The 14,543-nt window shown below is 38.7% G+C and overlaps 1 non-coding gene across 1 annotated transcript; it reads right to left on the bottom strand.

Moving 5' to 3' along the window:
* Positions 1 to 13,731: 13,731 nt before the first annotated feature.
* TRNAF-GAA (transfer RNA phenylalanine (anticodon GAA)) lies at positions 13,732 to 13,804 on the bottom strand. Its single transcript has one exon. It is a non-coding gene; the product is annotated as a tRNA-Phe (tRNA).
* Positions 13,805 to 14,543: the final 739 nt, after the last annotated feature.

Below are 14,543 nucleotides of genomic sequence, written 5' to 3' on the forward strand. Positions count from 1 at the left end.
ATTTCTTCATGTACGTAAAATTTACGTAGCGGTAGTTATACTGTAATATTGAAACACGGTAGTGTTCTAGGGTTAAATGAGAACCAACGTTCGTAGAAAGGTACGTTTCACAGCAATACCTGTTTCATTTGTAATTCATGTGAATGGTCATTATATTTTAAATTCTTTAAAAAAATAAGTCCAATTTTGTAGTTTAGAGGAAGATAAATACCTGTTTTTTTGTAATCCATATGAATTGTTATTACCTTTTAAATACTTTTTTTTTAAAAAAAATAAGTCAAGTTTTGTAGTCTAGAACAGTGGTTTCCAACTTCAAAAGGCCCGAGGGCCAAAATTATATCCAGCAGTTGATAGGCGGGCCGCATTTTTTTTTTTGGTGGGGATTAAAAATTACAAAAACTGTAAGTACTGAACTGAAAATGTAGTACTTTCGCATGACCTAAATTTCTAAAATGAGGCAATAAAACAATGGAATTACAAATCAAAATTGTATAATTACAATTTATTTCACAAAAACCCAATACTTATTGATGAATTGAAAGAAATTAAAGACACGCCATACAAATAAGAATCCTTCATAGTAAGTGTTCAATGTGAAAATTGAGCCCGATCTACTTCTTTTATTAAAGTTGTATTTGAATTTCTGTATTTGAAAGTCTCAGAAGGTGAAGCAGTGAAGAATCTGCCAGTCTGCTTCTGTAGCGGTTCTTGATGAACTTCATTGAAGAAAAAACACTTTCACACTTGTATGTTCTGCCGAACATCGATGTCATTCTTTGCCCAAAACTACGAAGGTTTGGAAAGCGTTCCTTTGACAGGTATTTGAAAAACTCTGGCCCCTTTTCTTGCCTAGTTTGAAGGAACACATCGCCTTGAAAATCACGCAATTCAAGTTGGAGAGAAGCTATTTTAATTTTCAATCTTACGTTTTTTGGAGATATTGCTAATTTCGATATTTGCACAAACTTTAACAATCAGTCACAGTAGAATCAGAGTTGGAACACTGGAAATCTCTTCGTACTTCGTGCGTAGAAAAACAGATCTCTATAGCGCCTATCTGCAGTTTGTTTCTGAACACAAAGAGTGAAGCCTTCGCGGAAGCAGACGAGTTCATTCCACATAGCGAAGGGATGGAATGCATGGTGTGAAGAGAAAGTTACGTCACTTTAGATTCTTCTGATTATCATTATTGACTGCAAAACCAATTCTACCTGTGATATTGTCTTTCTTCACAGAGCATCCGTTCCTTCAGTAAAAAAAGAACGTATTTTAATAAAAATAAATAAAACTAATGTATTTTGCAAACTGGCTTCGCGGGCCGCAGAAAAAGGCAACGGGGGCCGCCAGTTGGAAACCCCTGGTCTAGAACAAGAAAAATACCTATTTTTTGTAAACCATGTGAATTATCATTATATTTTAAATTCTTTAAAAAATAAGCCCCGGCCAAATTTGAGGCCACGAGACGCCACTGTTGTCAGCCTAATGAAAACCCTCTATCGAGTGGCTGAATTATAGTAAATACTGCTATACTGTTAGGGTATAATTCATATCCAACAAATGGAGCACACATTATTTTTGTACTGGAAGTTATAACAAGATACTTGTTTTACGCAGTAAGAAATGACTGTCGCTTGCACGGCCCATGAGCGCAGAAGAAATAGCTTGGCAGTGACGTCATCTCCCACCTTCACCTCTCCTTCCAGAAGCGAAGGCTCATTCGCTAGAGCGGACGACAAGGTGACGTGCAAAGCAATCGAAATCATTCCGAGAGGTGTGATGCAGGCGTGCAAACCCCCACACTGCTACATTAGTCTAACAAACCGCAGCTACGAGCGAGGGATTGCAGGCTATTTTGTTTCTTTGTTAAGGAGGTTTTTTTGGCTGGTTTTGTCATTGTTGTACAATGAGCAGTGGAGTAAAGAAAGGTAAGCCCTTGCACAGCGATACAAGAGAAATAGTTTTCAATGTGTATAAGTACTTTGATGAAAACAAAACCACAGCTATTCACAGAACGCCCGTGGCGACAGGTGTCAGCGAAAGATCTGTGTGGAGAATTTTGAAGGAGAAAGACAAAAGTGTTGCTAGTGCGAGCGGGAAACCTTTTTCAACGGCTGGCAAAAACCGACCGAACGCCCAGCAACGTATCACAAATCTGGACTCTTTTGATGAAGCAGTCATGCACCGAACAATCCATGATTTATACACGAAAGGCATTATTGTCATCGTACTTAAACTGAAAAAGGAACTGCAAGAAAATGTTAATTTTAAGGTTTCGCGTTGGTCGTTGCGTATGATCATAAGAAAATTAGGATTCAGATTTAAAAAGTACAGTGTAAATAGCAGGAAGATACTCCTTGAACGAAACAGCAGCAGGAAGCTACTCCTTGAACGAAACAGCATCGTTGCGGGCGGTGATTATTTTTGCGTGAAGTTAAAGAACTGCGCAGAGAGCAACCCCGCCGGTCTTTCATTTACATGGATGAAAGTTTCGTGAACACACACCACACTGTCCCCAAAGTTTGGCTGGATTCCAAATTATCGGCGGGGGGGGGGGGGTTAAAAGTGCCAACAGGAAAGGGTCCCAGGTTTATTGTTCCTCTCAAAAACAACTTCTGGTGACTATCATGGGGACATGAACACTAACAATTTTATTTTGTGGTTCGAAGAACAGCTTATTCCCAATCTGCCCCTAAACTTGTTATTGTGTGTAACAATCCTCCATAACACAACAAGTTACTGAAAAAATCCCAACATCAAACAGCAGAAGGATGAAATGAAGTCGTGGCTCTGATCTCACAATATTCCGCATGCAGAAGGTTTGCTGAAAGCCGAATTATATGAAATAACTAAAATAAACAAACATAAAATAAACATCTAGCAGTGCTAACATTAAATTGAAATTGTGTAGTTTGCACCGCGATCCTTACTGCTTACTCTTACTCGTGCCATGGTTCCTTTAATAGTAGTTGGCAACACTGACTTAGCAGGGAGTGACGTCACTGCCAGGTTATTCCTTCCCGGCTGTAGTTTACGGGACGAGCAGAAGCCCTGCCTGCACTAATTTCTAAAGGATGACGTCAGGCCTGTCTAGTCTGTGCAGAGGACGTTTTCAAATCTGTGACGTAGGGGGTGATTTCAGCAGTGTTTGAAGGCGTGTATCTCGAGAATCAAAACAAATATCGCCGAGATATTTTGCACATTTCAGTTTGGTGTCATTATCAGTAAAATGAATAGATTTAAAACGTTTTTCATGTCATAGTGGAAATGTCCATTGTTTCATGGTCGAAAACTTGCCGCTCTTACCTATGACGACATCGCTAACTCAACTGCGTCCAACGCGCTCTAGTGAGTAATGGTGAATATTTTGCAAGTGTTGCCAACTGCCAACATCATATCGCACCAGTGAGTAGAGAATGAAAGCGAATTTCATATTACAACCATGTTTCATATTCACACCTTCTCCTCTAATAACATGGATGCAGGAAAGATGAGGGTCGCCATCAACCAGTGCCAGAGCGTCACAACATGATACGATGGGTCACACAATAGAGAGCCAATGGCAGCGTACAGAAACAAAAGTTTTCAGGTCGAAGGAGGCGGATTCTCTGGCGCCCTGATGCTTCCCAGTGCAGTACGTCTCCTGAATCTGAATGGGACCCGTTCTAATGAACGCCTCTACTGCCACGATTCGTGTCTGATCCGGCCAACGTTCCATGGCAGACGAATTACGAGACTTGCAGCTGCCTAAGCATGGGAAATTTCTGCGCATGCGCACCTGCGTTCCGACAGGGTTGCCAAACTTCTATTGGTAGATACAATATGCGCCACCCCATATTTTGTTTTCTCATATCAAAAAATGCAACAGAAGTTGTAGAGAAAGTACCACAATGTTGTTCTTATAGGTAGATAAGTATATTGATACACTTACCTTTTATTTACATAATGACATACGAGATGTCATAATTTATTACCAGAAGACAACAGATTGCACATCACAGTCTAGACAAGTGAAAGGTCCTTCATCATCCTCAGTGACTCCCAGAAACTCTACGTGAGCATGGGAGTAACGAATGTCATATTTGCGCATGCCCTTTACGATATATTCCTATGTAGGACATATTGAGCCTACCTTACATAGTGTTATTCTTTCCTTCGTTATAAACAGTACTTTAGATTAAATTCTAAACTAAGTACATTTTTATAAAGTACAAATTATGAGCTATCATAATATGTACAGTGGGATCCATGAGTATTACCGTGCAAATTGTCCATGACTATTTTCATTCATTTTTCTCTTGCATTCTATGTGTTTTTAAGCGATGGATTTTTTATGTATGCTGGTGCAGAAGTTGTCAACAGCTTGTTTTGAGTGTTCCTTTAATTCTTGAAGCTCTTATTGGGTCAAATAAAGTGCACGAACATGGTGACGGACAATTTGCGCGGTATTACTCATGGATCCCACTGTACATACTAGAGATATAAATACCTGTCACTTGGAAGATGTAGTAAGTAATAACTTGGCTATGCAATATTAGATTATGTAGAACACAATCACGAGGTTCAGCTATTTCGCTTGCTTGTCCTCAAGTTACTCTACTATAGGTATAGCTAACAGGTTCAATCATGTCATTCGAACAGTCTAAATGACATACTAACGCCATCTGTTGAATTAACAATGTAACTACTTGGAAACAGCATATGTGCTATATTAGGTACTAGACCATATTGGGTTCAGGTACCTTATGTAATTATAAGTTCAACGCTGTTCAAACCCGAAAATAGACAGTTGCAATTATAATATTTACAAGATATCTTCCGACCCTGAATTATGCGTGAATATTTCACAGAATTGAAAAATGACCATGTTTAATTCAGAATATCCTTTTGCGAAAGGTTTATAAAATGGGGGTCGCGATTAACTCTATCCATAATGAACAATTTATTTTTACCTATGGAGGGTAATTGGTTAATTCTATATTTCAAGAGGGAGAATGATAATCTTGTTAAACATTAAAAAGTTTGACATTAACACAAACATTAATTGACTATGTTTTAAAAGTTTTAGGCAACTTTAGGTGAGGTGATTTCTTAATTTGTGGATGTCAAGGAAGTAGGCTAAGAGAGAGATTGCCTTTTTTCAGATGTTCAAGGGAGGAGGGTAGTCGAACGTCATTTACTCTTTACCTTGTCAGTTTTCGACGTTTCAGGGGAAGGGGATTCATAAATTATTCACAAACTTAGTAAGATGTACAAGAGACTATTCGTAAATTTTTAGTGTACATATTAACGCTTGGTCATAGGTAGGGGATGCTTGTGCAAATAAGCTATCTGTGAGGATGCTGTATGAAAATTTTCTTAACTGGGATCATTCCCACTGCTGTTGCGATAATGTGGCTCATTTCATTTAGATGCTGTTCATTGGTGGGAAGATGCTTTCTCGATCTTAGAAACAGGAGTAGTTTCGTGTTGTAAATTGCCCTTGACCCAACTATTGCCCACAGACACGTATCCAGAAATTCTTTGGGGGGGGGGGGTTAAACAACATTTTATAGGGCTATAGATAGAACCTCACAAGTGTATGTTTAAGGCCAGTTGTGGCAATTGAGTGCCAAAATGCAGGGGGGGGGGGCAAGGAAAGTTGACTTTCTCTTGGAAAGGCTTAGCATTAAGCTAAAGGGTTAGGTGGCAGAACCTTGCCCTTCAATAAAAGATAATTGAATTGAATTAAGAGGGCAAAAAAATGGGGAACAACTGTCCCCTAAATCGTCGCCACTGTTTAAACTGCCATTTTTATTAGAATGTGAAATCGGAACTTTTTTACTAGTCGACTCCTCTGTTGCATCTTGCAAATTCATGAACGTTGTGTGTGTGCCGAGACCATCTCAGTATGTGTGTGTTTGTCAGTTTGAGTATTTTTACGATGCTGCTACGCACAGGATGAATCAATCCACTCTACAACGCGAGATTCAAACTGTGGGCGGCGAAGTGGACGCAGATAGCTCTCGGATACTTCTCTGCTTAGAGCCTAAACACTCACAAATGTTCAAAATTGTGTCTGTCACAGCTTCAGCAGTATTGCCATGTATCGGCACGAAACAAAGGAAGTCTTCTCGAACAAAAGTCTTCTCTGAATCGAAAAAAATAATGCTAACAAGTAAGTGAAAACTCTTCAATTTCCAACACATCTAAAGTTTCGTCTCCCAATATGATAAAATGTGGACTCATTTATCTCGGACACGGTTTTATTTTATTTAATTTTATTTTTATTTATTTATTTATTAGCTCACCAGAAGTTTTTATCATTTCGTATTGTACAACTGGACTGAAATAAGATGCATTCTTCCTGCAGGTTTAGATATGGTCCTTTAGGGTGTTGTCACCTTCCTGCGTTCGATTTCTGAAATTGTCGCCTCGGTGTGAAATCTCCCTTATGGGCCACTGTCATCGTACCTCGAAGCGGCAGCTCGTGTTGACCACAGAACAAAAATGTCTCTTCAACCGGTGGGAATGTCCCTCAGTTTTCTTCCTTCTCCTTTATTCTGTGCTTGTTCATTAAACAGGTAACATCTTACGATTTGTTACACATGACATGAGATGTACTATGTAGATACTTTAACGGAAAATGCAATCTCAACCAGGACCCGAACCAGGATCTCTGGCATATCGCGCCATTGCTCTACCAACTGAGCTACCGACAGGGACACAGAAAAATCAGGCGAAGCCAGGGGTGATTCGGTATCTCAGTTCAGTTGGTAGAGCAATAATGGCACGGTATGCCAGAGATCCTGTTTCGGGTCTTGGTCGAGCCTGCATTTTCCGCTAAAATGTCTACATTGCAACATTTTAATGCCTTCTCTTCTTCGACATTCATAAAATTTTCGGCCTTAATGGTAGTTAGTGTTTGAGTGTGTGTCGAAATCAGTTGACTTAAAAGGCCTTTCTTTTTATTCCATGAAATTCTCGGACTGCATACATGAAATTTGGTCCGGGCACAAATAAATCATAACTCCAAAACTTTGATTTTAAGTTGAGAATTATTTCTTTCTTAATAAATCACTCCAATACCCAGTACTGTTGAAATATTAACTTTAGAGACCTTCGATCTCTTCGGCTCTTGATCCGCACTACTCTTAGTCTCCGGGAGTTTCAAGTCGTCAATGTCAGCTTTGGACCAAAATTGATCGGTACTTTACGGGAAAATGTGTTACTAGTTTTCTTCATTATCGAATTACTAGATCTTATAAAACTGTCAATGGACAGTTCCGTGATCACTAATCGACTGTATGAACCGGTCACACTTACGCTTGAAGTCTTATTAAATAATTCTGTTGTACAGAATTTCAATTCGCATATTTATATCATCATTATATTCTAGAATGCTCCGCAGAAAAAAAAAAGTTTAGTTAATATTGCTAGTAGTAGTGGCGTAGCAAAGGATGAGCGAAGTGGGCGACCGCCGGGGGCCTCGCTTTCCATTGGGTTGATACGAAAAATGTAATAAATAGAAGTGATTAAAATACGAAAAGGTTAAGTTTTATGAACAATAAAATTTAAACATTCTGTTTTTATCTGGCTTAAAATTATAACGTTATAATTTGAATGCATACGTCAAATCAGAGGTGTAACATACAGGCAGGTGGGACCTAAGCCTAAGGGGGCCCAAAAAATAGTAACATATATTTCTCATATGAAACATTGACGCAAAAATTGAAGATAACTTGCTTGGACATTTTTATCTACTTATTCTTTTCTTGAATAAAAAGCACTTTGTCTTGTATTTTCATCTTTCTCTTGACCTTACACTCCCGATTTTAATACAAAGTATGTGAACAATAAGGCACCTCCAACTGCCACGGAGCAAGGTGTGAGGCATTTTAATGCTTTCGTTGTTTTCAACTCAAGAAGAGCATGGACAATATTAGCAGATCTTCCTGCAGCTTCAGATGCATCGAATGTCCTCTGTAATGAGTACGAAGATGATTTCTCCTCCGAATTTCCTGTTCAAGTTCCACGTTTCAGGAATGCGCGTAAATCTGAAATCACCTCAACAACATTCATAAGTGCTTTGGCAAAGTTTCTTGTCCTTGATAACTATACACTAGCTTGCAGTGTTCTCTGTACCCTGTACCGCCTTCTGTTTGTTTCTTACTCTTCCGATAACAGTCACGACAGAAGAACTATCTTTCTCAAAATTGAAACTTACGCAGAACTTCTGGAAGCTAGTATAGAGTAGTATGATTCAGTCAAAATTTAGCGGATTCAGTATTCTCACTGTTGAACATGAAAGGACAAGATATAATGATGTTATGAAGTAATAGTGTCATTTGCAGCCCAGAAGTCAGCTTTCTGTTAAGAGGGGCGGGGAGAGGATAACTATTTGTCTTTTCTTCTTTTGAGTACACATGTGTGACATCTGCAGATGTCAAAGAAAGAGAAGTTGTAATTTTATGAAAATTCACAGGTAAAAGATAGATTTGTATTATTACTAATGTAAGTGTGGCCTCAACCAGCCATTCAAAGTAATCAATCACTTGCTTTTTTTAGAAGATCTGACTGTACATGGGGGATCCAAATTAGTTTCTTGCGGCCGATTTTGATACGTCACTGCGCCAAATATTAAGTACTACAAGAACATTTCAGACGTATGCAGACGTATACAACAAAATGGGATTCACAATTATCATCTAAGTCCTGAAATTCAAAATAAACTGGCACAATTAAGCAAAATGGCTATATTAGAAAAAATCAAATTAGCTGTACCAAAGATTCCACACGCATGAAGCAAATAACTACCGTTTTAATATTTGTTGATATTAAACCGATTGTGTGGAAGAGATAGATAGATATTTTGGCGTCCTCGACAGGATTGTGGTTTTGCACCCCAGTGCTTTGTTGCCCAGCTGACAAATATTTAAGCAATGCTCACGCGCGCTTCGACAACAGCACTAAAAACGCAAGAAAAGCTTATTGCAATATTATCAATAACAGGGTTGTAGAACATACTCCGCTTTCCCTCGATCATTAATTCTCTCCTTAAATTATCGTCACAATATTTTATTTCACACACACAATAAGTAAAAAACATATTTTATCTTATTTTATCTTGTGTAAAACCAAAACTTTTAAGGGGGGGGTCGAGCCCTCTTAGCCCCCTTGGATACGTACCTGATTGCCCAAAGTCAAGAGATGTGGTTACTTTTGACACAAAGAATAAGAAATTCCAAATGAAGTGAAATAAATAGATCTGTTAAAAGCACATAAGTTGTCCCAAACGGAGAATAAAACATACAAATTTGTAAAAATCCGCCCCCAAACTATAAAATATATATTATGTATATAAACTATACATTATGGCAAAAAAAAGTGGCACTAGGGCTTCTAAAAAAATGCCATAACTCCCTTCCCTCTCCTCCTCTACGAAATGTCTGGACAATGTACAGTACTAGTAATCATGGAAGTCAAATAAGAGATGTTCAAGAATTCCTTTATTTTCTCCTTGCTCATGTGTACGGCACACAAAAAAGTATGCCATGAACTTCCTCTGTTACATATTTCGACACTGTATGTATTCACCGTACGCTTTGTCCTAAACCAACATATTAATATTGCTATGTTCCATGTCGCCTTATTTGCCGCAAGAAAATCTAAGTTTGTGACTTATAAAAATCTACTTTGTAAGGAGGAATTTTGTGATCTTTGTGACAATAATGCCCTAATTTACATTTTACATCGTCCAATAATTTACATGAACAGTGGCAGGATATGGAAGATTTAGAGAGTAGCCCTGTTGGCAGGGAGCTAATATTGTGCAAGAGTCCAAAGGCCATATATCATTGTGAACATCCAGTGTGCGCAAGCAGTATTTTATCTCTTGCCTGAATGCTGTACAATCCCCGTGGAACTGAGGCGACATCTAGCACGGCACATAAGTCACGTGCACTTAACGGCGTGACAGAAGAAAGCATTCGAATAAGCTTGGAAGAAAAAGAACCCTGGATCTACATCAAACCTCCTAGCATCGTGAAATGCAGTGCACCGCATTTACTGCCCTGTTTGCTTTAGACGAATGAAAAATGGCCCTTCTTATTCATTTCCCTTGGTAGGTATCTCGGTATTGTGTGTTGTTTCACAAAATGGTTAACCAAGAACTGGATCCCAAGAATACATATTTTAAAACATAAACGCAGGTCATGTGAATTCAAAAGAATATAAGGAAAAGATTCACAAGAACTTTGAAGAACCAACACGTAATCTTTGTTGATCAATTTGTTTTATTAAGGGACCAAGCAAAGATACAATTTAGACAATAGTAGGTAAGAGTTACAGAAAATAATCGCGACTATATACCTAAGGTACTAAGCGACCCAGCAAAATCTTAGCTGTGTCCATTTTTAGTGTGTTTAGTTAATGCTATTATTATTATTATTTCATAATGCGTTGCGATTATTAACGAAAATGTGTGTACTCCACTTAACCAATTCACCACAGAGATCGGCTGCCTAGACGAGAGTAAATGAGTTGTGAGTATGTTGTCCCTAACCCAATCTCAACCTCTGCTTTGCGGATCTTTGTATCTTTTCAGGGGTGTACGTCGATCTCCCCTCCTGTATCTGTTGCCAGGGGTAGTAACGTCAATGTAAAGAAAACCTAGGGGTGTACTCTATCCAAGTTAAGGATATGTGTACCTAAGGCCTCATAAATAAAATACCGAGTTTGGTTAAGGTTATGTACCGAAGGTGGGCAAGGCCGCGTGTACTTCATGAATGTATCCTGTCCGTACTAATGCATTAAACGAGGTCACGTCTGCTAAGTTCTTATGATTTGGTTTTTATCTGTAATTAACAATCATTTTTAAGGGTCTGTGTTTGGTTCACACCGCAAGCCCTGAAGGGCTCAGAGTACCGACTGTTTAAGCTAACATTTGGGCGTACCTGTCACCCAATCTCCAGTGACGTGTCGGCGTTCTGTCAGATTAGGTAATATAGAAGAGTGTAGGTAGCAAACGAGCACTACGAGAACAAAAATGAATTAGAACGAAGTTGTAAAATTGTAGTTTGGGCATGATGAGGCTGAACTTTGTCTACCTAGGTTCAGAAGACTCAACAAACCATCCATGGTTCCTGTTTAGTGTTTGGTTATGTAAGTTTATTAAAGCTATCCACCATTTATTTGATTTTTATTATTTAAAGGTTTCTTCGTCAGTTTGAGGGTATAATATGTAAATCCACAATAATTTGTTATTTTATGACATTAAAGTTGACAGAGCAAAGGAAATATGATTACTTCATTACTGTTAAAGCACAACCACGATTATAAAAACGCTATTTATCTCTGATTTGATTAAGGCATGAAGCGCCATGACTAGAAGACAAGCCTTGCCTTATGACAAAACAGAATTCTATTTCTTTCAATAACAGGCACCAATTATAAAAGAAGCCACGTATCATAGATTGTAAATTACTCACCTAGATCATTCATGTATAGGCTAGATCGTCTGTTAGAGATGTGGTTATCCCGAAGTGACACGCACACAGGCACGCGCGCGATATAAAGCCATTTGCGGAAACAGCAGTGAATTCGTTTATTTCAGGACAAAAAGAAAACCCATTACCTGTAGTTCCTTTCCGTTAGCGAAAATTATCAATCTTGCATAGTTATCAACTCACACTGACCCTGTTATTGAATTATATGGTAAAATTCAGTCACGATTTCTAAAATTTCAGTTTCTACCAAGCGTCTGCAGGATTTTTTCTCGGAAGTGGGGGGAAGCAATACTGTGTTCTTGCAAAATGGTTTGAAACTAAATTATTTGTGTGAAATATATACCGTATTTTCCGGCTTATAAGACGCACTTTTCCCCTTTAAAAATAGGTCTGAAAACAGGGTGCGTCTTATATACCTGAATCAAACGAGGCTAGATCTCCTGCTGAACTTTCCAGTTGGACTTGAAGTAGTTGTGTGGTACTGGCTCATCTGCAAGTTTTTGCCACACATGATACTTCTTACCGTACTTGTCGGTATACTTTTGTTCCCACAAGGCATTGCGCAGATCAGACAAGCTAAAAAGATGGACGAGCGATTTAAAGAACGTTGTAGGAGAACAGCTACTGCTGTTAATAAAATTAAAAGGATTAAAATAAAAGTATGAGCTAGGGCTCTAAAGAAAATATGGTAATCAATTTGTATTCTACAAAGTTTTCTCTTGTGTATATATTAATTCATACATGGTATTCGCAGGATTCATTAATTAAAAAAAATCAAATGCCAAAATTTAATACACTGGTAATAATAAGGATTTTCATTATCGTATAATAATTTTTTTTGTGTATAAACCTCATCACTTTGGATAAATTCCATTAATGAACATGGAATGCACATCACCTTTATTACTTTTTCTTACATCGAGCCGGAATCAAATAACAACCAATACTCAGAAACCACAGACAAAACACTTTTCTTCTTCAATCTCATAGATTATATCCACGTGACTAGTCTTACGCTCTGATTGGCTGTTCCACAGAATCTAGCAGAGAGAGCCAGCTGCAATTAGAACACGGTCTAGTCGTCAAAACCAGTCAAACAGTCAGCCTGGCCACCAGTCCAGCGCCAACTAGGGTATTCCTACTGGATATCCAGTTCAATGTGATTCGGCCTTTATACATCATTTCGGAAAATGAAAATGTGAAAACTAAGACAGTGGTTAAATCATTTAAGAAGTGTAGCATTACTAATGCTCTGGATCGTACAGAGGACGATTTGTTATTTGAGGGACTCAGAATCTGATTTAGAAGACGTTTCAATTGACTCTTCATTTGGCTCTGTAGATGAATCTCAGGGGTTTGACGAAAATTAAAATGTATTCTTTCCTACTTAGACCTACATATTACCTTATATTTGAAATACTGTAAATTTATTATAATATTCAGTTAGGGTGGCAAGTGGGGTCACACCCCCCTGGTAAATGAATGTCTACCTAAAAATTATATGTTTCACACATAATTTCATTTAAATCACAGTAATTCACGTTAATTATTATAAGGACGTTGAAGGAACATGATAATTTCGGACTGAAGCAGCGGATCTTGAGGGGCATCACTAATATGGGGGAAAATATGCCTCCCTTGCCCCCTGCCCTCCCCACGAAAAAAAAATTCCTTGCTTTCCCCTCCATGAAGAATCCTGTGGACCTACATGAATTTAGGCTGACATACATTTTCCAGGTGGCAACGGCCCCTTGTTCCCTTCGGAAACCCGTGGTAACTGTGCTTTTCCTGAATATTTCCTTAATTCCTCACAATCTCTTAAATATTTACATCAGTTTACATCATTGTCAAGAGTAAGAAACTCGAAGGTTCATTTCCTCGGAAATTCTTTCTTTCTTGGGCTCAATATATGGAAACTTAAAAGTAGAAACTGTATATCCTATGCAGTGGCGGCGATTGGGTTCCAAAACTGGGGAGGGGGTTGCAAGGACAGGTAGATAAGGTTTAGTATAGTGCGGGCGCAAAAGTGGAAAAGAATGGAGGCAACTAACTCCCCACGGCCCCTTAGTGCCCGCCACTGAACCTAGGTATAATCCGATTTACTTTCATATAAAGCGAAAACAATGTAGTTTCTTGTCTTATTCTTCGTTATTGATTTGCAAGGAAAATCAATAACGTTCATGCATTCATGTATTAACAGAAAATATGCAAACGAGATTACTTGAAAATTAAGAAGAGAAAAACATTATGCCGAAACCCGGGATCGAACCAGGGACCTTTAGATCTTCAGTCTAACGCTCTCCCAGCTGAGCTATTTCGGCTGACCATCAAGCAAGAAGCAACGTGTTTGTTCTACAAACGTTATTTGCTCTCCACGTCCTTAAGTGCGAGTAGATAACCTCAAGGTCAGTTATGCCTTGAAGGGACATTTCCACTAAACAAGTGAAGTTCGTATCACTGCTCGACTGAGTACAGTTGTTGTTATCACACGATACTCGAGTTGGTGTTGTTGAAGTACGAACTCCTAAAGCTCATTTGCTAGGGTAAAAAACATCATATCAACGCAATAAGCGTGGTACTCTTTGCTAACAAGCAACAAACTCAGTATTGCATATCCATGAGAACAAAATTTACCTTCGTATGCGAAGTATTATTTCCATATTTTATCCGAGCTTCCTTTCATAAATTAAAACGTGAACTGAACTATACAGTAATTTCATCCTAGAGGGAAAAATAGTCAGTCTTCCTCACATGAGAGTTCGGAGGGTGAAGGGGAATGAATAATTTCATTTAAGTCAGTGGCGCAACCACAGGCGGAGGGCAGGGGGCATTGCCCCCCAACCTTGGACGAAAGTCTGTTTTAGGGGGCAAACAAAGACGGCCAATAGCACCTGCAGGGAGCACAGAGGAGCAATTGCCTCCCTCGATTTGAAATTTTATGCAAATAAAGATACATTTCCTAAAATTATCTCGCAAAACTTCATTTTCTTAGTCTTATCACGTTCAGAGCTGTAGCTAGCGGGCGGCGGGAGTCAGCCCTGGGCACCGAACAATCTAAAT

The sequence above is a fragment of the Lepisma saccharinum genome, chromosome 14 (assembly GCF_977018435.1).
Source record: "Lepisma saccharinum chromosome 14, izLepSacc3.1, whole genome shotgun sequence".
Taxonomy (NCBI): Eukaryota; Metazoa; Arthropoda; class Insecta; order Zygentoma; family Lepismatidae; genus Lepisma; species Lepisma saccharinum.